Source organism: Polyodon spathula, chromosome 24 (assembly GCF_017654505.1).
Source record: "Polyodon spathula isolate WHYD16114869_AA chromosome 24, ASM1765450v1, whole genome shotgun sequence".
NCBI classification, from domain to species: domain Eukaryota; kingdom Metazoa; phylum Chordata; class Actinopteri; order Acipenseriformes; family Polyodontidae; genus Polyodon; species Polyodon spathula.
Genome location: NC_054557.1, coordinates 6,260,330 through 6,288,268, shown reverse-complemented (window position 1 = coordinate 6,288,268; position 27,939 = coordinate 6,260,330). Strand labels below are relative to the sequence as shown.

At 39.6% G+C, this 27,939-nt stretch overlaps 1 pseudogene; it reads right to left on the bottom strand.

Moving 5' to 3' along the window:
• Positions 1–1,177: 1,177 nt before the first annotated feature.
• LOC121299371 lies at positions 1,178–26,183 on the bottom strand (annotated as a pseudogene).
• Between the last annotated feature and the right edge of the window lie 1,756 nt (positions 26,184–27,939).

Here is a 27,939-nt window from a genome sequence, read left to right as displayed (position 1 = left end):
AGGTAAATATGAAACCTACGAAGTGATGGCAATACATATCATTATTGGAATTAGTTTGTCAGCTCTAAGTATGTAAATAACCATTTTAACAATTAGGTCGGCAGTCAATGAGATCCAAATGTAGCTTCCAGAGTGGGTGGCACAATCTCATTGCAGCTACAGCCTCTCACAATCATTTTACACTAAAACAGAATTGCCTGCAGGTGGTGTGCCACATTCTCATAATCTGTACTTATCTTATTGACAGTCCAGTTCATTTGCAACCCCAAAAGCATCCTCTCCCTTGTAATCTGCCTGCAGTGATGTGATGCTGTTAGCCTAATATAGACAAGCTCCTGCTTCTACTTCCGGCAGCTAGAGGTTATACCGCAATAGAGAACTTCAAGCTCAGTTGCAGTAGAAATTATTTTTAATACATTTTTACAAGTGGTGTTTTTGTTAAGGGAACTGAGTATAATGTATCCACCATCTAAATATGAAAAAAAGTCATTTTGAAAATCACAGGTAAAATGACACTGACGTAGAATCTTTGGTTTAAAATGAGCTCCCCAGGACAGCCCTTCTTTCAATTGCGTCAACTAATGCTTTCTTCCTGATGTGGTATTTCTCACCTGCTTACTGCTGTGATTCACTGTGCTGTGTTCATTAGCACTTTTTACAAAGCCTCAGTCCCAGCATTAAGCCAAGGTGTCAAAAACCTTGAATTTTCACCTCCTGCCCACAATGGACACATTAACATAACATTCCTATATGATCTTATTGGGCTCTATTCTAACTTTAAGAACTATTTTAATAAATGTTCAGCAAAGATAACATCTAATTTGTCAAGTTTTAGAGAGGTTCTTTTAAAAAGTAGTACTTAACCTAAGATCACGTTTATGAACATAGCCCATTGCCTCTTGTGCATGGAAATCAATAAACTTTAAATATGGTTTCTGATAACACGGACAACAAAAAAGAACAGGAAGTGCATGTAACAGCATCTTGTGCACAGAAAACAATCATCGCAATTCTGACAGGCACCTGTTTTTCATCAGGGAATGGAGACAGTAAAAACGTGTGGAATTATACTTATAAATCAGCCTGGCAGAACACAGTGCACCAGCAGCTCCAGCGTCTTTCATTAACTGCTGGGAGTGAATTTAATTGGAATTTTATAGTCATGGCCCAATGCAATTCACACTGTCATGGATTTCAGAGACTTTTGCTGAGCTTCTAATTTCCCTGATAAAATTGGCGATATTTTTAGGTGGTTGTTGGAAATGTCCTTGTGCAGGACACAGGGACCTGCTTTGAATCGTAATGCTATTACACTCTGTGCCTCAAGACGACAAAGTGGGAAAAGAATTAAGTGGCTTCAAATGTTATTTTAATAGTTTTTTAAATTTTTTTATTGAAATTGCATCTCCCTTATGGTGGATGCAAGCATCAGAGTCATTCTGGGTAGTGTTCTTCCTCTGCTTTACATTTATCTGACTATTTCATGGGGTTTTCAATCACTCAGAGTGCTCCTGGCACCAATATTGAGCGAGCATCAGGTTTTTATAAATCTGCCTTATCATGGCTTAGATTTCTTGGGAGTGTGCTCCTACTTCATTCCACTCTGCTAGCCGCACCTGTTCTTGTTTATACAAACGTAGAGCAGGTGGGGTTGGCAGAGTTGAAATGTCACACTGTCACATGATTTAAATGGAATGAGGAAGGCTGGTCAAAAAGTTAAAAGGTAATTAAAATAATTTTTGGGAGCTACTTACTCTTTAAGAACTATGCATGGTTTTCGCCTATTGACTAGAATATACCCTGGGGGAGAACGGTAATGATTACAGTGGGTTATTGCATACATTTACAAACCAGTATATGGATTCAGAAAATCTCAATTGAAAAAGTAAAGGTTTAATACACACATCCCCACAGGGAATAACAAAAAGATCAAGGTAGTTTGCTTTCTTGTGCAGCTTTTGCTTAAAACCAACAAGGCCACACGAGCAAGAATGCATCTCGATACAATAAAAAGAAAACAGGACTTACAGATTTTGTCTTTTCCTTTCATGGGGAATTTAACCACCAGCTCCTGAGGATTTGAACAGATAAAGAAAAATGGGGAAGCGGACTCCTCACAGATTTCTGGGAACTGCAGATAAATGAAAGGCTGATTACCATACACTCTGTGCATTTTCTTGCTCAAACCACTTGCAACAATAAAACAAAACATGTGTTCCTGCTGACATTGTTAGACAGAGTAGATAGAGACTGTTGTGCAGGTTCCTATCTATATACCCTAGATTGTGATATTTCCAATGAACTGCTAAATAATATACTAATCAAGTTTCATCACAATTGGATAAGTGCATAGCTGGGAATGTAAATGTTATAGGAAAATCAATTTCAGAAAATACATTTTCAATGCAAGTATGTGGTAAAGTGGTTAACAGTGTTCAGGTGCAGGAATGCAGCAGTGATCAATGAATTGACAGACAGCGATAATCCAGGTGCAATATTTTATTTGTAAATCCAATGGTCTGATGACAGAACGGCAGTAAACAATAACAATGAGAACAGGCAATACAGCATTGTGTACTGCTCTGTTGTCAATCCCTGAGTTCGTCCCGTAATAATAGTCCCGTTCCTAAACACCCACACGTAACACAAAACACAAACACAAGTCCACAGTGAGTGCTGAAGTGCTTGTGGTAGCTGTCTAATAACAATAAACAAACAGTTTTTTGACAGGACAAACAAACAAAACACTCATGATTATAATACAGGCCTCCGTCCGGTTTAGTTTTTAACTATAACAAGGAACAGACCACTTCACTACGTCCCCTTCTGATCCCTTGCACTAGTGCAACCACTACATCCAATCCGCGGCTGCCACGTCGTTTCCCTTCCGGGTTGATGATTTAGTGTATTGTAGCTCCGCCCCCTTTCTAGATGACCGACTTCCTTCTAAGCCTGGGAATGAATTGTCTGGCCATCCAGTCCAGTGCCCTCACTGGTCAAGAGAGAGATTTATCACCAATAATCATTCTGTCTCTGTCACAAAGTACAATGCTACAAATAAAACAAGTATACTGGTGTTTGTGGTACCATGTCATTTTCTGTGCGGTAAGTCACATTATCACACTGACACAGTAAGTGATCTGGCACCAGGAAGCAGTAGCCACGCTAGAATCGTACACTTGTATTTGAAACATCCGTGTATCCTCAAATAGTCTTATAAACAAGCAATGAAATTTATTGAAATAGGGATAATGTAGTTGGAGTTAACAACAAGAAAATGGATTTTAAAATCCTGGTTAGCACTTCTTTAAAGCAACCCCTGTTATGACCATTAGGGAAGCTAGTAGCAAGACATTTCAATAGCTGCACACACAGTACAACCAACACAAAGACTGGATGTGTCTCCCTTGATCATAGTGTACTGAAAAAAAAAAATGCATTGCTATTATTATTCACTTTGAGTCTTATTGTTCCAGGAAACAATCCATTGAGAACTTATAAAACGCATCATTTGATCATTCATTAGTAGATGAACTTTTCAGACTATATGATCTTTACTGCATCCCAAAGAACTGTTGAGTATGTTCCTAGTTGCTGACTGCCTCTTAACCTAGCCTCCCATATTTCACAAACCCACTTTCTCCAAAATCCTCAGCCATGGACAAGCTAGACCTAGTAGTTTTGAGTTTGGAGAAGTTTAGTTAGCTTCCAGATTTAAAAAAAAAAATTATATATATATACATACACACCAACCACAACCACAAGAGAAAAAGGGCTTGGTCCTAAAGATTCCCTAGGTAGATCACAGCACTGATTTGATGTGACAAGCCTGTAAGGAGTTTAAATGGTTCCGGAGGGACGTGTGACGACTGTCTCCGAATTCCTTGGGGAAGTATGGACCACACAGTCAACACTGGAGCCAGTTCCATTGTCCTGCACCTGGGGGTACATTAAACTGGGTCATTCCAGCTCAAAAGGACCAAATTCTGTGGAAGTGTTTCATCCTTTCTCTCAATTTGATCACCTTGATGTCATCTCATTAAAATGTTAAAGCATATTTCAAGGGCTTTCCAATCAAAATGTATTACTGCTGCATGTCACTGATGTAAGAACGAGTAAATCAATGGTCCACTTGAAGTGGACTGACCCAATTACCTAAATTGTTAAAGCATCTCTGCAGATCACACTGATTCCCTAGATATGTAGCCCCAACTACACACCAAAGATGATAAGTGCTCTTTTTCACATGTACAAGATACACACAATCTATTGTTTTTGCACGTCACCATCTTGCTACAGCCAAGTGTACACAGGCCAATGTGTGTTATAATTAAGTCAGAGAAAAGAAACATCACTACTAACACAAACGAACATGAACACACACACACACACACACACACACACACACACACACACACACACACACACACACACACACACACACACACACAATTAAGCACTGATGAATAAAGGCTCTTCAGTCCAAAAGGCTTGCGTGTTGCCCTAAACGCTGGCAGGAATATAATGGGATCATTCTTTTCAATTTACTAGGATATTGCCGGAATGACAAGGCAATCACTCCTGTAATACAAAATCTGCAACGTCCATATTACGTAGATCTGGACAGCAGGACAGAACAGCACATTACCACAAAGCTCAACTTGCATTAGCATTAAATAGGCTGCGGTGGAAAAGCCTTGCTCGTCCTGTCCTTTATTCCTCACTTTACTCATGTTTCCCCAATTAAGGGCAGAGACAGCGATCTCTTGCTCTGTAACTGGAGCAGTAGCTGGACTGCATGTTGGCTGGCCTGCTTGGCTGCACTCAGTCTCTGTTTAATAAAAGGATTCACTGGCCTGTCTCTGAATTTGGAGAGCTTGCCAGAGGGTACTCATTGTCCTTGTCCAGATAACCTGGGGTATAAGAAAGCGAGATGAAAGAGTAAGGGTTCAAGCCTAAATAAATGATTTTATTCCTTGAACAGGTCAGTTTTTGTAAAGCAGATGCTTTGACCAGGACTGCTTTCGAGGCATTACAGTAGAGCCAAAACATGATCTTCTAGGTTTTTTTTTCTCCTATAGATTGTCAGAGATGACGGAGGTTAGAAAGTAGATTATTAGATTGATACCATTCCCATTAATTCCGTAAAGCAATACCACGCAAGAAAAACCTAAAACGAAACAGAAAGATAAAACACTGAGCAGTAACCAACACAAACAGCGTACAAGTATAAAATTACAATGGTATCTTTTTCTACTCACATTTCAACATGCAGTGATGACTATCAGGCTCTTCTTGAAAACAAGTTAAGCCTATATTGAGGCCTCGTAGGAAAATTACCTTGGATAACGACATCTGCTAAATAACACATAATAATAATATAATAATAATAATAATAATAATAATAATAATAATAAATAATAAATCCTAAACATATTTTGGGCATTATAACTTTAAACAAAACCACTTGATTAATAACAATATTGGCCTCAAGTCTAAAGCATATCATGTTATATTCTAGCGGTATATCAACTTTCACTGAATTTACTGTATACACAAACCAGAAATGAACTCACGCTACTCCTTACAAAGCAAAGCAACCCATTGAGAAGGTAGAAATCTGAGCAACAAGGCCAACCTGCTCTGAGCTGGTTGAGGTAAATAGTTTTCTGGATCTCTTCCAGGAGGTAAATGTTATAAAGTGAGACAAGTCCTAGTCTGTGCAGTTCATAGCAGATTTACAGATTGCTCAGACTGATGCCGCCTCATCATTTTTAAGCTACTTCTAAAAAACAAGTTAATTTGTCAATTTCAGCAGGTTTTTACACCACCACATTTCCAAATATTTTGCATCATATTAATTATGTGCATAGTTGGCTATGGATTTCAGAATGGGGTTATGCAAATGGTCAAAGTTAATTCTATATGGAAACAAATGCCTCCCTGTTAAACTAGCTGACCCGCTTTCCAAATCTCACTTAAATGAAGCTGAAAGCCACGCAAGAGTCTATTGGGCATTGCTGATGTCGCACCCTCCCTGTTTGTTTGCTATATTCTTTCCACTCTGCTGTTCCTTCTGAAAGATTCAGAAAGACAAAGCAAGAGAGACAGAGAGAGTGAAAGAGAAAGAAGAGAGAGAGAGAGAGAGAGAGAGAGAGAGAGAGAGAGAGAGAGAGAGAGAGAGAGAGAGAGAGAGAGAGAGAGAGAGAGAGAGAGAGATTAGGCATGCAAAGAGAAAGTGCCTTTGAAACTTCCTCAGGGCATTCCAGGGGAGTGATCAGGGCAATGCCTGTGAAGTCTGCCTGCCGGGGGTTGAGTAAACATCCTCGCTCCCTGCACACAGCACACTGCAGGCAAGAACGATCAAACACACACACACACACATCATATAATGCCACTGGGTGCTGGACAATGAAAGTACTGTCTTTGAAGATCAGCAGCCGTTTACAAAGCATGGGGACTGCTCTGATTGTGTACTGTTGAGTAAACCTACACTCTCTTCCTTGTTTGACCACATTGTATCAGGAGCCTTTGAAAGATACCAAGGCACCACTAAAATTGCAGACAGTATCCATATTTTATAGTTTACAGTATTACAGTATTTTACAGTATCCATATATAGTGTTGGCTCAATATCTTGAGAAGTTTCCTTTCTCATTAAGTGTTTAGCTACCTTCTTCAGTTTTTTATTGGGCTTGTACACCCCTGAAACTAAAAACCTTGGCGGATTTTTTTAATTTACACAAATTAATTTAATTAGTTTAAGTAGCTCATTGCGTTCTTTAAGAACGGTATAGATATGCAATCTAAAACTGTCAAAATGATTTTAGTTCAAGGGGTTTATTTGTAATTTTTTTAGCAATTCAATAGTTACTTAGCTTTTGCTGGGAACCGTATTGTAATTTAAATAATGTATGATCTTGCAATTTACAGCAATTGTCTAAAAAGTTGTTCCATTGTTGTTGTCTTTTCCAAAATCGAATACTTTTTTTTATTCTTAAAAAATAAATTTCAAATATTTGTAGTGTTCAAGGGTGACTGCACACAACCCAACTCTTAACCCAAGTTCCCTGAGTTTCGTACTTTCCCACTATCTTTCTAGCAGTTTACAGAAGTGTGAAATACCGAACTGTGAAGAAGGTACAATATCTACAATTCTATTCTACTTGAACTGTTAAAATTACCAAACACACATTTCTGTTTTTGTTATTTGGGTATCAGTGCTATACTCCAATTAAAAAGTAATTCTAGCATCTGTTCTGCTCTCCACAGCTGGAGATCACAAAACATGTCCTCACATGCAGGGCCACACATTAGTAAAACATTATACATGGGATGGTCCTAATGGCTGCTTTGTTTATCTGTAAAATGATCCTTTATGTTATGGTGGACGACACTAAAAACGCAACTTAAAATGAGGGAGAATGAATACCAGCTACAAATCATATTCAAGACTGACCCAATTACCTATCACCATGTAGCCATATTAAGGTTGTAAAGGTTTAAAGGACTTAGAATCAGCATACTTTTTTATTAAACATTTAACAGAAAAAGTCAGTTTTGTGAGGATCTTTGCATTCTATTAAACACATGGTAATCATTTATAGTATCTTGATGCACTGCAAACCACTTATAAATGTCAAATTTCAAATAAATTAAGTAAAATACAAAGAACATCATTTTAAATATGAAGGTTGACAGTTACAACCTTTTATGCAAAAGGGTTTAATCAATTAACGTTGATTCATAACCTTATGTTAATCTTTTTGATCAGGTATCACAATTCATCGATACACAATTAAACACTTCACCCCTATTCACAGCCTATTCGCACTGTTCCCAGCCAGTTGCAAACGTGGCTGACAGGCACACTGATCCATTAAGAAAGAGAGCCGCGTCTGGTCTCAAACTGCTGAACTCTCAAGGATCTAACCCGGTATCATTGTGACGGCCCTCATGGCACTCAGCTGAGCCCTCTCCACTGGTACTAATTGGAACCTTCTGCCAGCAATCTCACAGGGAAACTCTGGATTGTATGGTCCCACTTACTGAAAGACAAGCAACCTTGTACAACAGCTGCCATACCTTTTGGTTGAACAGACAGCCTCAACCTCAATTACTGTCAATCCAGCACCTGAAGGCTCAGGTATGCAGTGCCGAGCTCTCGATTAGCAGTGAACCTTTCAGCATGTACTGGATGTGATGGAATGCTGGAGAACACCTTTCTTTCCCTTCCACAGCAAAGGGCAGCCACCTCACCTGATGACGTTTTTAAAGAGGAGAACTCTTCCTGCCTCATTTGTCAACCAAGCTCAGACTGACTGGGGGTGCTATCCACAGCTCTCAACTTCAATACAGAATTTCAGTGGCAGATGTGTGAGGTAACTGACAAAGCCAAAGGGGCCTCATACTGCAATTCATGCGGAACAGCACTGGAGAAGGATTAATCAAGGTTTTATAAAACTGAAATCAAACTGTGAATGTTGCCAAGCCAGTAACAACCTCAGGACTCATATGGTTTATATGTAAATGAACCCAGTACAGCTTGTTTGAAATATATATATATATATATATATATATATATATATAACTTATATAGATAATATATATAATAGATATTATAATAATATATATAGATATATATATATATTATATATATATATATATTAAAATTCCTTTTGAATTCACGTGCACACAACAAATGCGAAATATAACTTTGTTGGACATTTTCTCTTGTTCGCTTCTGTATTTTTGGGAACTCATTTTTTATATTCAAATTCATTATTCCTAAACCCAGGACAACATCCTGAAGGGACTGATTTTGTATGAAGCATTAATATATGCTTTTAAACTAACCAAACCACACTCTGTTTGAAATAAACATGCCAAGTGTAAATGGGCCCCTGAAATAATGCATGCAGGCTTAAGCTTCCACTGTCCATATCAATGAGGCACAAACTGAAGCGTGTGTGTACATGACTTGACTTTCTTATAGTTACACTTGTTTAAAAGTTTGAAGTTAAGGATAATTATACAATGCTCAAGATCACTTCAGCCAATCGGAGACAAACATTTCTTACTGTGTAGCAACAGCACAAACTTTTAACCATGCAACTGCAATTCTAGCCATGCAGTTATACTGCAGCCCCAGATGAAACCTGCATCACAGTTCAATTAGTTGCAGTGTATGTGTCCTTGATTCAACTCAAACACAGCACATCTCTGTTTTGTTACTAAAGTTGCATAAAGAACTGTAAACTTTAATATCAAAAGGCGTTGCATAGACAAGTAAGATTTACAATTGCCTTTGGCTTGGGTTTATTAATGCTGTCTGCCTGTCAATTTCACCTGGGTAACCAGGCATTGCAACATGATAATGCCATATTTAATTACCACTCCAGCAAAAACAACCCACTAGTCAGCAGTGCTACTGCATTAACTGGGGCATGCCCTGTTTAATTGCGGTATAAGCGTACTCGATTACGAGTGCCCACTGTTTTCCATGGGGAATGTGTTGGATTGTCCCCTCTCTCAAATAGAAACCACACGCTGCATTTGTCTGTCTGTCTCAGTGTGATTAATAGGACTCTAAGGTGGTTCCAAAGTCCTAAGCAATGGTGAGCTTTCTTTCTTTGTTCACCATGAAAAGTGTCTTTATATAGTAAAAGAAATAAAAGATACATTTGGCAATATTCAAAATTTTAAAAAGCTTAGATTTGCACTGTGTTCTTATCAGAGCTTTCATCTAGTGTACCTTCTGTGTGGATTTCATTTTGAAAGGTTTCTCTTGTATGTTTTAAAAAAAAACCTGGTTAAAGGTTGTGTGTCAGAAAAGGACAAGTCCCAGGGCCTATGTAATATATGTTATCGGAATCAAAATTTCTGCTGTGCACTGAGGCAAACGGAAGAGGGAAATCAGTCCCATGCATACGCTTCAGTGTACATTGCACTTGTAATCCTTCACTGGTTTCCTAGTCTTCAGTCAGTGAAAGGTTCCTACGGGTGACCTATCAGAGAAGCCTACACCACAATCAAAATGGCTCTCACATTATTTCCACCCATCATGTTATGCTTCTATGTAGCCTTTTCTCAGCCTAGAGTTGCAAGAGACAGAGCAGGGTTTCATAAGGACCTGTTTGAACAGCTTCCTGAAAATGACAGGATTTCTCTACCTGAGAGAATTAGTGACCTAAAAGTAAAGGATTTGTGAAAAATACATAATAGAATCAAGAACATAGTATACTTAGAAACTGAATCTCCTTTGCTGTGCAATCAGTACAAAATCTAGCTCTTTATTTAACTGAATTATTTGATCAATGCGGCTATACAAATATGATCACACGCAGAGGTTTTTCACAGTGCAGATTCCATTTACCATCAACATGGTGTAACTGTGAGAAGACAACTTTGTGAATTATGGGATTGCGATAAGACGAGGGAGCCCTGCACTTGTATGCCTCACAAACAAGTGAAACAGCAGCTTTAGCAAAGCTTTTGTTTGTGCCTGCTGCAACACATAATCCCCCTCACCCCAGCCTGACCTGCTGTATGCAACAGAGGAAAGACTGCTACCTGTAACCTCCTCCCAGCACACACAAACTCACTAAGTACATTATTTTACAATCAAAATCCACATTTCCTTCATTCACTGTGGAAAATGTAAGATATTTTAGCAAGGAATAAATAATAAAATGAAGGAGTTTAATTCACGTAATGCATCCTTGTGCAACACTAATACGTTTATTAACTGTAGAAAATGTAAGACTTAGAGGAAATTACGAAATATTTTAGCAAGGAATAAATACAGAAAAACTAATCCAGCATTGCTTGGGACCGGAAAATTGTGCTGGAATATATAGTGTGCTGGCTTACAGGGGTACTGGAATACCTAAAAAAAAATAATAATAAAAAGGTATGAATGACAAAATTATCTGAACACTTTAACAAACTGGCATTCATTTTACTTTCTCACACCATTATACAGAATGTGGGATGCTGAATGAGGCACATTTTACTGTAGGGAGTTTGATTCATGTAAATGGATGATGAGGTAGCATGAATACTTTTCCAGTGCAATTTATTACTCCTTTTACCTAAACTTAGTTTGATTCTGGACTAAAAGATTTATAAAATCTGCTGAACTACATTAAATTCTGGTTTGTAAGGCAATTTGGTGGGGCACAAGGCTTCGTACTATAACTTCGTACTTCATAACATTTAAATAGGTGTTTCCTTAAGACACTGCTGTATTAGGACCTATTAGTGTTATCTGTATATGTTTTTGTTTAGTTATTCAGTACTGATAACTACGGATCATTTAGAAGCTGGATTATCATTACCGTTTTAGTCGACAATCAGCTAGAAATTAAAAAGATTAGCTCTCTTTTTGTGGGCTTCTTAAAATAAGGTTCATTACTTTCCCCCATAATAGGGGAGACTGAATATATCTCCCAGAACATCTTTTTGGACATATCCAGGGCATAGGTTGGAAAGATTAACTTTTTGGTAGCCGTGGTGCTCATCATTTTCACATGACTGCAGAAACACATTCTGCTATAACACAATTATAGATAATGTGTTAGTGCAATAAAAAAAATCAATGCACATAAAAATTTTTTTTTTTAAAATAGCGTTATCATCGTAATAATAATCTCACAGAGTGCATATATAAAATTCACATACAATGGCTCTCAAAAGAATTCACCTCCCTTGGACTTTTTACAGCATGGAATCAAAACGGATTTAATTAGGAGTTTTTGCCACTGATCAATACAAATAAAGTCCATAATGTTAAAGTGAAAAGTTAAATCTACAAAATCTTCTAAATTAATTACAAATACAAAAAACAGAAAATAATTGATTGCATAAGTATTCACCCCCTTTGCTATGACACACCTAAATAAGCTTGGTGCAACGAATTGTCTTTAGAAGTCACATAATTAGTTGAATGGAGTCCATCTGTGTGCAATTAAGGTGTTTCCCATGATTTCAGGTTAAATACACCTGTCTCTGGGAGGTCCCACAGTTGGTTAGTACATTTCCTAACAACAACTACATCATGAAGACGAAGGAAGATTCAAAGCAAATCCAGAATAAGGTTCTTCAAAAGCACCAATCAGGGGTAGGATATAAGAACATTTCCAAGGCATTGAATATCCCCCAGAGCACAGTTAAGTCCATTATTAAGAAATGGAGAGAATATGGCACAACTGTGAATCTGTCTAGAACAGGCCGTCCTCAAAAACTGAGTATCCGGGTGAGAAGGGCACTAGTCAGGGAGGCCACCAAGAGGCCTATGGCAACTCTAAAGGAGTTACAGTCTTCCACGTCTGAGCTGGGAGACACTGCATACGGCAACAATAGCCCGGCTAGAGTTTGCCAGAAGGCATGTGGGAGACTCTGAGACCGTGGAAAAAGATTCTATGGTCTGATGAAACCAAAATAGAGCTTTTTGGCCTCAACGCTAAGCGCTATGTTTGGCGGAAACCTAACACCGCACATCATCCTGAGAACACCATCCCTACCGTGAAGCATTGTGGTGGCAGCATCATGCTATCGGGATGTTTCTCAGTGTCAGGGCCTGGAAAGCTTGTGAAGATAGAGGGCAAAATGGATGCAGCAAAGTACAGAGAAATCCTGGAGGAAAACCTGCTGAAGTCTGCAAGAGACCTGGAACTTGGGAGAAGATTCATATTCCAGCAGTTCAATGACCCCAAACGTACAACCAAAGCCACACTGGAGAGGCTTAAAAATAAAAAGGTCAATGTCCTGGAGTGGCCCAGTCAAAGACTGGACCTCAATTCAATTGAGAATATGTGGAAAGAGTTGAAAATTGCCGTTTACCAAAGGTCCCCATCCATCTTGACAGAGCTTGAGCAATTTTGCAAAGAACAATGGGCAAAAATTGCAGTGTCCAGATGTACAAAGCTGGTAGAAACTTATCCAAATAGACTCATGGCTGTAATTGCTGCCAAAGGTGCCTCTACCAAATATTGACTCAAGGGCTGAATACTTATGCAATCAATTATTTTCTGTTTTGTATTTGTAATTAATTTAGAACAATTTGTAGATTTTATTTTTCACTTTGACATTATGGACTTTTTTTTTTGTGTCGATCAGTGGCAAAAACCTAATTAAATCCATTTTGATTCCATGTTGTAACACAATAAAATATGGAAAAGTCCAAGGTGGGTGAATACTTTTGAGAGCCACTGTATACGAGTCGGTACAGTGCAGTTTATATACTCACACAGAAAACTGATAATGTTGAACTGCTCTGTAAGACTGCAGTTCTACTTTTCATTTCTCGTTTGGTATTGTTATGGAAATACTTCCTTTTTCAGGGCACAGATGATACCATTCATCTATATGGCATCTGGAACCTGCCTGGCAGGCCGGTTTCTCTGTGATCTCATCCGTTCAGTTAATGCTGGATTGTGACGCAGATAAAAGATAAATGTCAGTCGGATTAAGACAGCGCATTAATCCACTGCACCAACAGCTAACCCATTAATAATGTATTCCCTTTGCAGAAACAGCCGCACTTCAGAACACACAGCTTATTCAAGATCTACTCTTTTGTAGGAAAAAATCGACACTGCGATCTGAATGCCAATTTTGTTCTCACTAAGAGCTGTGTGGAACAGATTGCTGTACCATGGGATTGATATAGGAGGACACGCTGTACTGCACTAGAAACTGCTTCAGGCTTCTTAATGAAAAGAGAATTATTATTAAACATTTTTATACACACACACACACACACACACACACACACACACACACACACACACAAAGTAATTGCTCTAGTTTTTGATTTGAGTTTAAAACGTTTTGTTTTTAATATTTAATTTTCTTGTTTTGAAGTACAGAATAAGAACATTCAATTTGACTATCTTATTTAGTTAAAAAAAAGCTTTCTTTTAAAAAATAAACAGAACCAATTTATGCAGAAAGTACATGCAGTAAAAGAAAAGTGAAGGTTTCATTTATATTTTTGAAAACTAATAGAAAGTTGTCAACTCATCACTTTCATTTATACATCTGTGCCTTTATTGCTAGTGTTAGCTCACCCAACACCTCACTCCCTAATGATAACATGCTGTAGCACAGTAGGGTAGGCATTAAATAAATGTGCCATAAATCAATCGAGAACGGTTTCAAATCATCTTTTTTTGAGCCCACTGTTCATTTCAATTCACTCTTCTTGTTGTACACTTGCCTTCCCACATTATGGAAGTACAAAGCATATACAAAAAATCAATAACAAAAAGAAAACGCAAGACAACCCACTATTTTTAAAAACATATTTTACAATATTATGTGACAAACGCTTCACTATCAGAGGAGACAGAAACCAAGTTATGACACAGTAAACTAAAATTAAAATAGAGGGTTGTTTTTTGGTAATAGGGCCGGATATGAGAGAGAGAGAGAGAGAGAGAGAGAGAGAGAGAGAGAGAAATTAGGCATGCAAAGAGAAAGTACCTTTGAAACTTCCTCAGTGCATTCCCGGGGAGTGATCAGGGCAATGCCTATGAAGTCTGCCTGCCGGGGGTTGAGTAAAGGTGGAAATGTACCCCGATCCTGCTTTTATTACTTTGTTGATCTCTGCAATACCTTTAAATCTATCTGCAGTAGCCTACACTACCAATGTAACTACTACTGCAAGCTATGTGGCCCTGGGGCATAGAAAGATTGCAAGCTCCACGGCTCTCTGAAGCTCTACTTAATGATGGTATAAGAGGAGACCGACACATTCCGTTACCTCATGGCCAGCAAATACATAGCGAGGTCTCTCTGAAAAATAAATTATTTACAGTGACAAGCACACCGAGTCTCTGGAGCAGGGGATGAAATAATGAAAAAGGCAATAAGAAGTCTGAGCATGCATGGCCGAGATTCATTGAGAAAACATTGCAAAAAAAATGCAGCAGCTCTTTCGGGTTTGGCTGCAATCCAAAGCTTCAGTGCTTGGAAAATATAGCATTACCCATAGAACAAAACATAAACATATCAGCTAGCCCCTTCAGCAGGCTCACTAAAGAGACTGATAGCTATTATAAATCTAGCCTCCAAGACTAGCACAGGTTTGCATTGGTTAAATGAATCCTATTCCAAAGGGAATCGGGCAGAATGCAACAAAAGAGGGATTAATAGAATCGATTCAAATTAATGGCTAAATTACACCAGGCCAAAAAGAAGATCAGGTTTTTCCTCCCAGAAAGCGACGTCTGTTTTGAGCAGATTACAATTAAATACAAGCTGGAACACAAAAGCCAGAGCTGCATGTAATTATCTGCTTGTTTGAATTTCCATTTGTGGAGAGTGTGTAGTTTCCCTAAAACAGCTCATCTCTCTCTACATGAAGACTGTAAGTAGGCAGGCAAGATCATTTCCTGGCACTCTGAGAAAAAAAAAAGCTGTTTATCTGAGCAGGATATTGGGGCCAGTATCTCTGTGGTGTTTCCTGAGTAGACTGTGTGATCTTTAAATCCTTTTTAAAACTGAAATGCTGAACCCCTGGCAATACAGAGGAGCCCCCCACCCCCCGCCCTGCTTTACACTTTTTTCTCTTAGGGTGGAAAAAACAATCGCTTATCGTTATGTTATTGATCATTTGCTTAGGCTCGATTATTAATTGCACTGGAAAATGTTACAGCTAATCGTTTTATCGTCAATAATATTCTGATGCTCATCTAAAACTAAAATAGGAGAAGCAGTTTCAGGGCTGCTGGCAGTTCCAGCTCAGGTTATCCTTGAGCAGGATTTGAACTCCTGACCGGTGTTATTGACAGAGCTCCAGTCCTGTCATGCCTGTAAATCTCCACCACAGGCAGCCTGTACACCGCGAGCGGGCAGGCGTGATGGATGGGACAGCGTCAGAGCAGATGACATGAAGACCTTTACTGTTTAACAGCACGGCGGTGGCTGCTGCTGCCACCTCTTTATAAAGCAACACTCATTCTTATTCAATAGGACAACCACAGGAAGGAGTGACATGCCCTGGGTTGGTTTTGTGCAAGTCTATGTTAAGGGTGAGCCAATACTTTAACACAAGGGTTTTTTAACCAGTTCAGCTGCATTATTAGCACTTCTTAATAAAAATGACAAACTTTTAAACCTGTAACACTGTAAATAAATCTACATTGTTATTTTTTTTTATTTGAAAATGAAAAACGCAACAGTAAGTTTTACATCAATAGCTCATTGGGCACATACATAATGTTATTTACATTTTAAACAGTGAGCAGATAGGTTTGTTGATTGCTGCTGTTTCAGTGGTATTGTTCCTTGGGATAACAAAATACTGAGCTCAAGTCATGGGCATGCTTTATTTTAAGGGCCATTTTTTTGTTTATTAGCTGTTAACAAACAGCTAATAGACATGTTAATGTACATAATTTATTTTCTGTTAACTGTTAGTTAATAATATATAATAGGCCAGCTAAAACTACAAACACCAGAGCCCTATCAATCACATGCTTGAAATCAGTTCAAATTGTAATGTTTAGCAAATTAAATCAGGTTTTTATTAACCCTTACCAAAAAATTAACAATGTTTGTTAACAGTTAATGAGCTAAAAAAAACAGCCCTTAAAATAAAGCGTGACCAAGTCATGTGATTTCATAAAACCGCCAGGTGCCCAGTGTTTGGTATTTGAGTTAAAATTGCCAAAATAAGTTGATTAAGAATCTGTATAAATAGCCATTCAAAAAGATTTTAATTAACGTAAGAACAGCAATTACAATTGCCCGACTTCAAGAAAGCAATGTCGAGGTCTTGTCGTGGCCATCTTTTTCTCCTGACCTGAGTCCAATAGAACCTCTGTGGGACCAAATCGTCAGCGCCACCCACAGGAGACAACCACGACCTGCCAGCCTTCACCAGCTGGCTGCAGCTGCACAAGAATAGTGGCAGAACATCCCACAGCAGTCTATCCAGAGGCTGATCCGGTCTATACACTGCCAGGATTTGGTTAATGCTCAGGGAGGGCACAATCGATACTAACTTTGTAATGTTTTCATTTTGACAGTGTGTCACGTTTCATACTGAAAACTTATGATTCTTTAATCTATATTTTTGCATTCTCTGTGATTTTTTTTTATATCTATGTTTAAAATATTTGATTCAATCCATTAGACCTGAGTGTTGCATTTCTTTTGTGCAGAAGTATATATAAACTGAAACTGTTAATTGCAAAACACAAAATGATGCAATGTGCACATTATTAAGTGCCAATGAATGATTAGAAGATAACGTCTCTTAGCAGTGTGAATTAATAGAAAATCATCTAGTAGCCTGTCAGAAGCTAATCTGTTAAAACCGCTCGTATTTTATGTATTTTAAGTTACTTCTTACCGTTGGAACAGATATATAAAAACAGTACAAAAACACACAAAGAGCACCACTTTCACACACATTCTCTCTCATTAAGTTTTATTCAATTGTCAAGTCCGGTCCACATTACCCCGGAATCACGTTTAATGATCCTCCTTGAAAAATAAACATAAACCAGCGAATACTTTAGGCCTTGTGTTCCCAGGCTTTCCTGTGAGTCTCAACTGTGAGTTACCTGCACAACATATATGTGTGTTTACACACTAAAAGCTTGAACTGCTATGGAATGGGAGCCCATAAAAAAGAGGATGACAGGAAAAACCACATCCACTTCACATCACTGAAGAAGTCAAGCTGGATATCAAGTGGCATTCCTGTGTCGTATATCAAGCACATACGGGGCGGGGATTTGAAGTAAAGCATATTCAAGACCTCAAGCACAACACATGTAGGTTTCTTATGCTAGTCCAATGACAGTAAAACCTGGGGTATTGATTTCCCTTTCACAGTCATGCTGGCAGGAATAAATCAATAAGCTAAAGCAAGCGGTGTAGTGAGGGGGCGTGGTCGATGTTCTCTCCACTCTGGACCAAGCCAGGGAGTTCTGCAACTGCTTCATGTTTTGAATCAAGTGCTGCGATGTAATGTATTAGAGGTTTTTTTTGTGTACCGATTTTATTTCGAGTGCCCCCACGACATAATGTTGGTGCGGACATTGGAAATTAGAATTATTAATTTGGCTAAGGTTGTGCTGCATTCCTAATAACCCCATTGCTTTGTCGGGTGTCTATTGGGAGATATTTCGCTGTGTTCTGTGCACACACCCCCCCCCTCCCCCCTCCCCGAAGCCATCATGCTGATGCACAGGGGTACTTGGCCCCAGTTTGGTAGCCACTGCTCTAACTCACCTGTAGGATGCATTTATGAAAACCCATACTATTAGAAGCACTAAATGAATCAATTTGTGGGCCACAGGGAGCAGTGTGGTTTGCAGGAGTACAAAGGAGATTCCCCATGGTGTTGTAGAAACAAACACAGGAGCAGCGCTGCAGAGAATCAAGCCTGCAGCAGAACTGAAAGCATGTCTCTTATATGTAACAAAAACAGGATCTGCATGTCATTACCAGGATGAGTCACAAACACAAATCAAGTAGGAAAAACAAAAGAAAAATCTTACTAAAATAGCAGCAGCTTTCTCTCATTTCCTCGTTTTCAATGCATTCCTAATTCAATCTGAATAAAGATACCCATCTCATGAGAAGGGTAAAAATAAGAAGAGCTTTTCTCCTCTGGTGTAATTTACATGGATAGCACACACAGTAGCCTATTGTAAAAAATATCCAAGCAAATGTCCAGTCAAATTCAGGCAAATCTTTATTATCACAACCGATGAAAAGATCATGCAAATTAGGTTACAGCAAGCTCAAAACTGAACCAAGCATAAGTGGTAGGGATGTGTAACCAAGTATGATCACTATTCTATGAGCGGTTTTCAAGGTAAAGATAATTGTAAAAATCATTCTGTCACACATACCCCTGTCATCAGGTACATGCACCCCCCATAACTTACAGAGAAGAGCGCAAAGCTAACACTCACTGCCCTTTTTTACATTATTATAAACCCACACTGCAGATTTAATCAATGAGCACAGACACCATCGTATTTCCACTGGAAAGCTCTCTGAACTAATGGGAAACACAAGCCTTTCATTACATGCACTCTGCCTCTGTTAACAACATCAATCACGCTGCAGACACAAATCAAAACTCCCAAACCCAGATCTGAAAAAGAAATCAGGATAAGAGGACGGTGTCTCACAAACCACTCTTGTGACACCAAAGCAGTCTAACAGGATGAAAGAGCAAGATTAAAGAAGACTCAGCCCAGCACCGGAGATAATTGATTTATTATGAATTAGTTCGAGGAGGAAGAATCACTCTCTCTTCTAAGCTTCACTCAGAAGAGCAACAGTACAGTTCAGTACCATTACTACACATCTCCTCGGCCAAATTTAGCTGCTGTGTTAAATAGGATTGTTTGTTTGTGCTTAACTTCCATACATTTTAATTTTAAACTTGAACATATTGGGAATCAGAAAAGCCATGAAGTATTCAATAACTTTTTATATAACTGCAACTTGTATGTGTGTGCAAGACTGCACTGTAAGTGTACAGCATTTAATTGTACACGGATAAGGCAGTGAGGAAATCTTTAATACGAAACACTGTACCCTTACTGCGATGTATAACACTAAAGCTATATTTTCCCTGCTTATTTATGACAACCTGGGCTAAATTCATTGACACTTGCCTGAGATTTAAAAATGTAAACTCTAAACTGTTAACACCCTTAGCTTTAAATGCATCAACAGCATTGTTTAAATACTGCACAGGTTTTTTGTTTTGTTTTGTTTTGTTTTTTTAAGCGCTCACAGAAATGCAGTAAAGATTATTTCAGGCCTCCAGAGGTGACTCACATGAGAGGATTATGAAAGTATTTAAAAAAAGCATTCCAATTGTTTACTTATGGAAATATTGCACCCTCTAGTGGTGGGAAAATAAACAGCATGGAGTGAAACTTTATTCAACAATTGAAAGGAACAGTGGAATACTAGATTAAAAACAGGGGAGCCCAGAAAGGGGGGTTCAAACTTACAAAGGGACTGCGCCAGGACAAAACAAAGAGAAACTTGAGTTTAGAAAAGATTTAAGCACAGACGGCCCACAACTGTCCCCTTGGCTTGGGTTTGCTGGAAAGGTTCTTTTCAGTTCAAGAGGCCCCAGCTCTGAGGAAGGGCTTCCTTTATTTGTGGTTGAGGGTACAGAAATCTCATGCGACTGAGAAAAGGGTTCCACGTCACAGAATTGCTGTGTAACTAGTGACCCACGTGGTGAGAACTGAGGGGCTGCAGGTGGTACAATTACATCTGATTCTCCTACATAAATAAGGTTAGTATCATGGGAAAGCTTATTTCAAGGGCTTTCTAACAAAAAATAATTAACACTGGTCATTCATTCAAAGGATTGTGCAACCCCACTTGGTACGCTTCAGCCTCTTGATCCATGTTCTCTGTATAGAGCTGCAGACTCATAATCCATGTACTCTGTATAGAGCTGCAGATTCATGACCCATGTACTCTGTATATGGCTGCAGACTCATGACTCATGTACTCTGTATAGAGCTGCAGCCTCTTCGTTTAAGTTCAAGGCTTTGTAAAACAGCTTGCACTTACCTGCTCACTGAACTGCTCCTGCGACATGCAGTCTGCCATATTTACACACCCAAGAAGGCATCCTGTAAGTTATTCTTTGAGAAATTCAGGGGCTGGAAAATATTACAATGGTCACATACACAGAGTAGACCCGTTATAAAAGCAAGGTAATTCGCTCTTCTCTGACAAAGATCTTGAACAGCAACACTTTAAATGGATTAGGTATGTTTTTTCAAGTGGTTGAAATGGTGAGCCAGTACAAAACAGTCACACAACCATACACAAAAATCTTTTAAAAAATACAAACCTGTTTGTAAACTAGGTTTGGGATGATAATCGATCACTGTGCTATTACACTATACTGCATTAGAGCCGGTTCTAGTTTACCTCTTTTGTACATTGTCCTGCAAGAGGCACAAGGCCTCGTCCCTGCGGCTGCAATCCACAGACAACCCATGTGACGAGTACCAGGTCCAGCCTTCCACCCTGCCACGAATCACACAAAACATACAGGCTTATCACTTCTATAAAATGTTGTGAAGACCTTGATAGATCTGTCAAAGTTGTGTGTGCTGAAACAAAGTAATAGCAGCAGTGCGTGCTGTCAGAGAGGGCGGGAGCTGTGAAGAGGGCGGAACTCTACCTCTTGATATCCTTGATAAGCAGGGCCGGTGCATGTTGAGACACCAGCCGTTGTCCGCGATCTCCTGAAGCTCCTTGTCCTGGATCCTCAGCCAGGTACGCTCGGTGCTGGGGTCACTCTGAGAGCCCTTCAGCTGAGAGCTCCGTGGCTTCCTGAGGGGGGCGGGGCCGTTTGGGTCCACCCACTGCATAACAAAGCAAAGCACGGGTCACTGAACAAACTGTCAGAGTGCTAGGAAGAACAGGGTCTTTTATTCAAACTAAAAAAAAAAACAGGCGTAAAATGAACCCGATACTCCATCAAATGAAGAGAAACTCATTTCAGCAAGTGTGATTCAGATATTTGAATGCTTGTCCCAACATTAATAAATCATCCTTGTGAAGTCACTTGCATGGAGCAAAACTTGTCAAGAGCAACTCTCAGACATAAGAGGGCATCCCCCACTTATCTACAATATGCTAAAATCAGGGAGTTCATTCAACATGTTCAGCCCTGTACATCAGCAAACTTCAATTATTCTTTCAGCACTAAGTTAAAGGTCAGACCTTAGAATAACTAATGAAATAGTTATACATATAAATAGGCAGATGTTGAATGTGCAATAATATGGAACAGATAGATACATACATATACATGACGTAAAAAGTGAGTGTGGCAGAGCAAAGCTCTGCCCTTTTTAAATTGGCAGGGATGGGGTTAATTTCCACTACCTGCCTGGATTTATTATGTTCAGGTGGCTGGAGTTGATTAGTTGAAGGTTAATTAATGATCAATCAGCGCCCAGCCACCTGACATAAAAGGAGGCCTCTTCTACTCATTTGGGAGAAGGGAGCTGAGGAAGCAGGTTGGTGTTTGTGGGTTTTTGTATTTGTGAATCCAGTGAAGGCATTGCCCAGCCTGAAAACCTTAATTTTGCAAATTCTGTTTTTGTATTGCTTTATTTGTGTTTAAATCCCTTTATTTTGCCATTGTGCATGTTTATTTTGTGTTTATTTATCATATAAGTATATTTGTTTGAACTGTAGTCTGTCTCTGGGCCTCTATCCACTCACCAGCCTGCCACAGTGAGGTTATAATTTTTACATTAACACAGGTTTCAGTTCATCTGTTAAGCATTTGTCTTTATACTGTGTGCTGTAGATACCTACCACTGGTGCAGCCTGAATAATATTGGGGTTACAGGCACTGTCGAGGGCTGAGGTCAGCTGGCTTGGAGCACTGTCCCAGGGACCCAGTGTTCAGAGCATGGACTGTGTCATCAAACCTAGAAAGAGAGGGCGCTCTTTAAACATTGTGATGCATTCCACCAAGCATGACCGTGCAGCTCTGATTCACATCTATACAAAAAATACATTACACATATACACTACAGTTTCACAAAGTTCCATGAAAACTGTAGCAATTTCATTTATCAAAACCGGTTTAATAAAAACCACAACTGTGCTCAAAATATTTATGTTCACGTTTTGCGGGTATAGCATACACTGCTTGCATCTCTGTCCCTCTAGGTGGCGTTGCTCACTTGCTGTAGTATTCGGTCATCTTCTCCCCCTCCTCTAGGATCTGACGCCCCACAAAGTCGAAGGTGATCTTCCTGCCCTGGCGGGAGGCGTGGCACAGCTCCTGGAACTCCTCCCCCCGCTTCCTCAGAGCTTTGCGCTCCGCCTGCGACAGCCACTGATTGGAGTCCGTGGAGAAGTAATCCGATTCGTCATCGATCACCTTGGTGCGACGCACGCTGAGGGAGGAGGCGGGATTACTACACACTTTGAGGAAGTTTAGGTACGGACTAAGAGCAAAGGTTTTGATTATTATTGATATAAATAAGACCTGAAACGTACTGAAACCAAAAAGAAACCGATTCGGATTAAAGGGACCGTTAAAACAGGTCTTGAAGTGAGAACATGTTAGTCCTGAGTGACAGCAAGCAATACTTTTTGTTTGCGTACTGTTCAGTAGTGCAATAAACAAAATACTTCACATTGTTCTACTTTTGAAGATGCGCGGTGAGCTGAGGATTCCCGTGCCGACCTAAGCCCTCCCGGCTCGGGCAACGCTCGGCCAATTGTGCAACACCTCCTAGAAACCCCCGGTCACGGTCGGCTGTGACATAGCCTGGATTCGAACTTGTGATCTCCAGGCTATAGGGCACATCCTGCGCTCCACGCTGAATACACGCTGAGATTTTTTCTAAATGAAATCTAACTGATAATGTAACAGAAAAAACAACAAACAAATAATGTACACATTGCAGCTCTTAAAATAACTGCATGAGGTATTTATTTGAAAATGTGTCAGATCATTTTTTATGTTTTCAAAATACAGCCTTTAGGAAGGAAGTATGTGTAAGTGAGCAACCAGATCAACCAGGATAAGGCTCACCAGGCTGCCACAGAAGAGGCAGGATCCCAAGCCCTCCTGCTCACAGATGATGTGACCGCAGGTCAGGCAGTTGTTGATGAGCCTGTGTTTCTGTGACAGGCACTCGCAGGGGTGGCGCCCTGGAAAGAGAATCGCCAGCTTGTCCTGGCCTTCCTTTGCATACAGACTCACAAACTTCTTCTTCTTAGAGGAGGAGGAGGAGGAGAAGGAGGAGGAGGGACTGCTTTCCTGTGCCTGAAATCAAATCATTCCAGGCGTCTGGATTTGCCCCATTCAAATATATATTTTTAAACATATAAAAGCATCCAGAACTACTCATTTAGCATGCAGTGCTACATTTAGAAATAGTAAATAGGTTATCCTCCTTATTAAATTGGAGTTTTATTTAGTATAATAAAATCTCCTACCGCTGTTAGTTCTAGTTGCAGTGTTAGCACAGAAACGGACGTAGGGCCGTGCACGTTCAAGATGGGAGAGCTTGCATCCCTAAAACTTTCATTTAGGGAATGTAGACAAACTGTTAACAAGGTTTGCTTTCTGACGAACTAATGAAAGAATGTAGTAAACAAAACAGCAAAGAATTACAATGTGTTATTACATTGAAGTGGATTGAAACGCTCTGCTTTTCTACTGGTCTGAGACTAAGACACTGGATGTTTATTAAGGGTGTCTTCACCTCCTCTGGCCCAGGCGCTTGTTCTGTGTAGATCGTGGTCTCCTGTCTGTTCCTCCCTTTCCGCTTGGATTTCTTCAGCGCATCGCAGCCCCTCGTTGTCTCTGAAACCTCTGCTTAAAGAAACAGCTTGAGTTAGATAATGTAACACAAATTTTCCCAGATCAAAGCAAACAGAAATATTATTGGGTAAAAAAGAAAATCTATATATTTTAATCAAAATAATATTTAATAATTCGTGAATGCTATTCTTATAGAATACTGCCTGGATGCTAGAACTGATCTTGGCAAATAGTTTGTGTTCCTTCCACTGAAGAATTCTATAATAAATCAAAGAGCCATTCACTTGCTGTTTGTCTGAATTTCTCAGAACAGGTCATCTATATTTTATTATCTTTAAAACATTGGTGTTATCCTGTTGGATGTGGTTCCCTTTAAAGTAATATTGGAGGGATTGAATTAAAGTGCCTGCTAATAAAGTAACAGGATATCACATGAAATATAGATGTTTTAAAACTAGTAGAATTCTGATGGATCTGCATTCACCGATTTAAAAAAAAAAAAAAAAAAAACTATACCATTCTCCCTTACTATTTCACTACCTCGTAGCAGTTACTGACTGAATTCCTTTTTCTCTCAGCAGATATCTTATACAGTCTAACCTGTGTCCATCTCCTTGTTTCTGCGGTACAGCTGTACACTTTCCAGGGCTCGTTGGCAGGACCTTTGCCATTTCTCCAACAGCTCATCAATAAAAATGCTGCTTCTTTCCATCTGTCCCCTGGATCAAGTCTCCTACATACTCCTCAATCTCCTCTGCACTTTCAATGGATAAAATGTACCTGTGCCATAGACATGTAATACCCTGTTAGAAGTCACAGCAGTGGTCAGAGATGCTCCCAGGCAGGAGCTGGTTACAGCTTGCAGCCAAGGCACTCCATCACAGGTGTCTGTTTTTTTTCTTCTCAACAACTTAGCCACAGCATTTGAAATCTGTACATTTGATGTAAAATTGTCCCTGAAACCATTGCGATAAACTAATAAATCTGTCATTCCATGTTAAACAATACAATTTAAAGAGTCCTGTTAAAAATGAGCTCTCGTGAGATTTTTTATATGTGTGTGTATATATATAGATATATATATATATATATATATATATATATATATATATATTATATATATATTATATATATATATATTTTTTTGTGCTGACAAGTGAGAGCTGGTCTGCATCGCAGAAAGTTACTCATTACACAGCAAATACTCCATTCACTGAACCATAATGACTTCCATTACATGAGTAGATGTTAAAACTTCATGCTGATTTGAACTCTGCTCACACCAAGATAAGCACCAACTAAGACGCTGCTTTACAGTAAACTAATGTGACCCATCTGCATCTCCATCCATTTGCATTTCTTTCCATCTGTTGATGTAGATATCCTGCTGCCTGGTGTTGATGGCTGAAGTGTAATGCTGGCTCCAGGGATCAGCTTATTTTGCCTCCCCAGCGCATCAGCACACACAACGGCTGCGATGCTGGCTCCGGGGATCAACCACAGTGCAGTCTCCCCAGCGCATCAGCATGACAACCATCTGGATTGAGCTAAGTAGGGTACATCTCTGGGGTTTTCAAGTGGGCACCTTCTGTCCTCTGTGTTTCGTCGACTAGCCCACGACACCTCAAGAGGGCTTAACAGTGATTCTGGCGTCCCAGCATCACCCCCTTCCGTACCCCCACTCAACTCAGCCCAGCTTACTTACCCAGCCAGGAAACACAAAGCCAGCTGAGTGGTGCTGTGCGGAGTTCTCCACATTGTCACTAAGACCGCAGGGTCGTAGTGGTGGGAGGCAGGGGTGAGTTGACGGGTTGAGTTGGCCTGAGATGGTAGAATAACATCTCTGTGGCACGGTATTTAGGAAACCCATGTAGTGGAGGTAGAAAAAAAACCCCCCCCCCCGAGTGTGCCACAAATCCTTGACAATCCACCTCCACTGGGTAAACTCGGACTCTCCATCCTTGCTGTTCCGCTTCAGCAGCTAGTAGTGAGCATACCGAAGTTTCTTCCTCTCATACGCCTCATCCTCCCATGGCACCGTCCCATCCTCTTCCTGCTCACATATGTAACAGATGGATTTACCAGTGAGCAGGAGGATGATGGGAAATGTAGCTCTGAGAGGTCCATGCGGGTACATGGGAAGCCATCTTGCGGCAGGGAATGCAACTTAAGTTTAAAAAAAGTGGCCCCCCCCCCCCCCTCCCCCCCCCCCCCCCCCCCCCCCCCACCTTAAGTTTAAAAAAAGTGGCCCCCCCACACACCACACCTACACACCCCACACACACACACACACACACCCCACCTCCCACCCCCCCCCCCCCCCCCCCCCCCCCCCACCCCCCCCCCCCCCCCCCCCCCCCCCCCCCCTAAACAGTTGTAGCAACACTGGGAACATGTAACAAAATAAAAATGCACCTTTTAATCACTTGTCAATTGACTTAGTTACTAAGGTCTACCTTAGAATTATGTAAATTATGAAATGAGTCCTGTTAAAATGAGCTCATATATATATTCATATATAAAAATTAAAAACTGACAAGTGAGAGCTGGCCTGCATCACAGAAAGTTACTCATTACACGCTAAGTACTGCATGCACTGAACCATATACACATACCAGAATCATTAACAAATATTAGCTACTTGAAATAGTCATTTAAATAGTTAAGAAATAAAAGTCTGAAAAAGACTGAATGAAGAAAAAACATATTTGGTAAAGGCTTCATTGTGACCCTTAGTTTACATCAGTTTTATTTTTACGTGGACAATTAAGTGAACAGTCAACTGCATCACTGATACATATAAATCTTAAAGTCCATTTAATACTTTACTCCAGACAATTTGTACTCTAAGTAATATATATCAAGTATATATTTTTTAGTTTTTGACTTGTTTCTCCAAAGTCTTTCAATGAGTAATCATTTTGTCGTAAACGGGTATGGTTCATAGTATGGTCGAATCATGAACTTTATCAACCCTCAGAGTTAAACTTAAAACTTAAACAAACAAACAAACAAATAAATAAATAAATGACATTGTCGGGAATATTAAGAGTACAATGAATATTTCGGGTATCATTGGTTTTTCAAATCATTAGCGTATATTTGACGAGGAGACGAATATCTACTCAGGATTACCAAGATGTTTAGTGTCAAAGTTTGGTCAAATGAGGAACAAATATTTCCGAATCTCACGTCGTTTGCATTTATCTATCAGTACTGTGTTACTTCAATTTGGCGTCGCCCTCGTATTAAAGACACACTCATATTGAAGCCGTAGTCACGTATCAGCTTTACAATAGAGGCCGTTCACGAATAAATGCCGCTGTCAATAAAGAAACATTAAGGTATTTTTTCTCCCCCTACTAAAAAAACACAAGGTAAACAAACAAACTCACAACACTGAAAAAATGCAAGATAAACGACTAAAAGAACAGCAGTCCTTCTGAAGTTCTTATAGGTGGTTTTGTTGTTTTGTTTTTAGTCCAGATAATTCCCGTACTCAATCCCGTACAAATAAAAACAATGTGCTTACTCTCTATGAGAAGATATAGTTTTGGTTTCTCTTACAGAGAAATTACAAACAAGCAAGTTACAGTGAGAAAAAATAACCGAGTAGGATAGACTGT